Here is a 3,516-nt window from a genome sequence, read left to right as displayed (position 1 = left end):
CTCTTGTGTTTTCTTTTGCTGTTACCCAGGGTGGGTTTTTTAGAGGAGTGGACTAGGATTAAATTTAAAGTCAAAATCAATGCTTCTTGCTTGCAGTGTGATCTTGAAAAGTGAGAAGATTAAAACAGAATAGGTGATGACTGAGAAACGAAATACGAGCAGAGAAGCGTGTGTTTTCTGTTTGTTTCTCATTTAAAGGCAATATTCTGCTGCTTGCTTAAATTCCGGGTTGGTATTTCCACAATAATTAGAATTAGACTGTAGATTCAGAGCTTACTTAATATATTGTTAATATCTGATATCCCTGTCCTGGGTATTTGTCAAATGGTGTACATAATCTAGAGCATGCCATGATTCAGGCTGACCCAGCTGAGAGCTGGGAGTGTTCACTGCAAGCAGGACGTTGCATTTCCCTTTGTTCAGCTTCATGGTGTTCCTGTCAGTATGTCCGATTGAGCTTGGCCAGTTCATCAGGAGCTAGCTCAAATATCGCTAATACTGTTCTTTATTGTGCCATTTACACTTAAAACTGCTATTCTTAAAGCAAGTTTGGGGTTTTTTTCATAGGATTGGGATTTTTATAATGGCAGCTTTTGTTGGGGAGAGTGTAGGGTAAGTTGTATCATAGTACCTGCTGTTTTGAAGCTGGTTGCAAGAAAAATTATGGGAGAGAAAAGAAGGGAGTAGCACTCAAAACCAAGGCTGGAAAATCTCCAAAATCCACTTCTAAGCCTCCATGATAGGGGAACTGACTTGTCTTTCTGATCAAATTTTGAGCATAGATTCATCAGGAAAGTAGGAACGTTTAATAGACTATTTGCATATTTGTTTGCAAACCCCCCCCCTACCGTTTAAAGCAATTTTAAAATAATATGCACCATAGGTGTCCAAATCTTTTGTCTTGGATTAATTCAGTCAAGAGGTTTTGGACTAATCTTATTTTTCATCTTTTAAAGGATCTTTTCTTAATATAGTGGGAGGATGCTTTACTGGTTTTGGAGCTATTATACAATTTTAAACATGCTATCATCCAGCTTCCTGCTATTGTGAATGTCTGGATCGAGATAAAATAATTTGTTTTAAAGGAAGTTTCTTAAATACACAAGACATGAGATTTTTTTTCTCCATCAGCATTTGGCTTAGTTTGCAGTTTAGTCTTAGTGTGGGTGCATTATATATAAAATGAAAAGTCTAATTGTTATTTTCCAAAGGCCAGACTTCTTTAATCCATTCTTTGATGGTGCATGGCAGTCATGGATATCAAATAAAACCTCACGTAGGTACAAGTTAGATGCTCATATATAATTTATACTTACATAGCTACACTTCACTATACATGTAAGCAAGCTGGCAAATCCACTGGGAAAACTTCAGCTACAGACATTCAGGATGTTGCAATTGTGTGCATATGTCAAGACAGGGTTACTGGTGCATTCTATGGAGCCCTGTATGACATGAGATTCATGCTGAAGTACTTTATGTTTTCTGCCTTTTGATGAGCGTACTGTTGCTGCTTTCTGTAAGTGAAACATGAAACAAATTTTTATGTAAGCCTTGCATCATCTTTAACTTGTTTTCAAAATAGAACTCAGTAGGAAACTTTGTGACCTGTGGTGTGGCCTGTAACAGAGACACCAGCAAACGAGGCTGCTGAAGAGGTGGTGGGGCAGGGGAGGAATAGATCTGTTCTTACAGGCAGGAGGTTTATTTGATCATGCTGCATGCTTGTGTCCCTAATAACTTCTGAGCCTGTCGGATGGTAGAGGGAAATTTATTTCTATCAGTAGTGTGAAAATAAGCATGGGGAAGGAGGGAGAAACTTGTGTGCATGGAGGGAAAGCTCCCAGCATGTGCTCACATCTTATTAAACACCAGGCAGTTTGTATGGGAAGAAGACGTAAAACACCCTGAGTGCAGGAAAAGCTCTCGTTGGAACTTCTGCCCTCTTAGACGAAGTCGAAGCATAGGACACAAATCCATGGAAAAAACTAGCTCTAGGAGCTGCTTGGGCTTTTTTCCTTTTTTTATTTTTTATATATATAAAAAAAGTGTAATAAACAAACATAGCTATGCTATACTGAAGAAAGCCACGTTTCTAGCCCAATGAATTCCAGAAAAGGGTTAGTATAAAAATTACCTCGCTGGACAATTATCTTTGCAAATATTTCTAAAACTCCTTGTAAGAAAGAAAATCAATCCTAATGCTGGGACACATGTTGTCACTGAAGCAGCAAAATCATAGTGCCGCTATCCTATGCTACTGTATTTATTTGGTGGAGGGGGCTGTGTTACTCTCATGGGTCCCAAGCAGCCTCTGATGTTCAGTGGGTCTTCACACATGTATGGCTGATGTGGTCAGTCATGTGTATGATCTGGGCTTGCAAAGCACAATAAAAGCTCTGAGTCTTCCCTCCTTCTGTAGTTGAAGTCTTGCAGCTTTAGTAAAGAGCCACAGGGCGAGTTTTGGCTTGAAGAATATACTGAAGGCTTGCAAGACAGAAAACGCAAGAGTTAGGTTATCTGGCGCAACGCTGTCCTCCAGAAAGGTGGGTGCACGCTTTTGTTTATATGAATTGGGTGGGAGGATGGAAGTCTTGACGTGTCTGTGCTAGCAGAAGCTTGTGGTTTGGAAATACTAGCAGAGCTGTACTTTCACTGTCATTGCTTGTTCTGGTTGTAGGAGAACATTTTACTATTATGGAAGGAGCAACATAGAAAAGCCTATAGTGCTGTTGTCATACTATTGAGTTTTTCTGGAGTACTATAGACAAATGTTTTCACTTAATAAGAATATTTCACTGCCATGGCTTGGTAAAAAATGTAATCTCTTTGGTGCACTCCTAAAAAGAAAAAAACAACATCACAGGTTGGTTTAGTTCAGAGAAATGTGTATGTCTGTTCACTGCAGGCTACGGTTGCTAATTTTCAATTGGTTTTCAGGTTGTTGGTTAAGATTAATTTGATTTCTGAGAGCTGCTTCCAGTAGAGCATATTCTGCTTCTGGTGGGCTTAGGAAATCTTGGAAGAGGAGTCATGGGAAACATCCTCACTGGGGAGACCGCCAGCAGCAGGACAGGGTGTTGCCTGTGCCGGTGCACACTTTCTCAAGCAGCGAGAGGAAGCAGAACCTGGGACTGAGCAGGACGGGAAGGGAGGGATCACAATGGGGTCATTAATGTGACTCTGTAATTGCAACCAACAAGAGGGTTGTGGTTTGTTTGTTGACCTTTATTTCATTAACAGCTGGCAGTACCAACCGAAATGAACTGCCCTGCAGAGGGGGCACAGGATGTCCTGCACACCCCAGGGGCAGAATGTATCTGGGGTTAGAAGCGCTTTGCCTGCTGGGGACACGCAGGACTACCTGCCTGACAGAGCACATGGTGTATTGCTGCTGTGCATGCAAAGGTATGTTTTATACTCATGTTTGGAAACTTTCCATAAGCAAGGAAAGCTGTAACAGGAATGATTAGGTTTTTCTGCTGTAATTACACTTGCACCAGGGCTTCACCTGAT

The sequence above is a fragment of the Falco rusticolus genome, chromosome 2, assembly GCF_015220075.1.
Source record: "Falco rusticolus isolate bFalRus1 chromosome 2, bFalRus1.pri, whole genome shotgun sequence".
NCBI lineage: Eukaryota > Metazoa > Chordata > Aves > Falconiformes > Falconidae > Falco > Falco rusticolus.
This window is presented reverse-complemented; position numbering follows the sequence as displayed.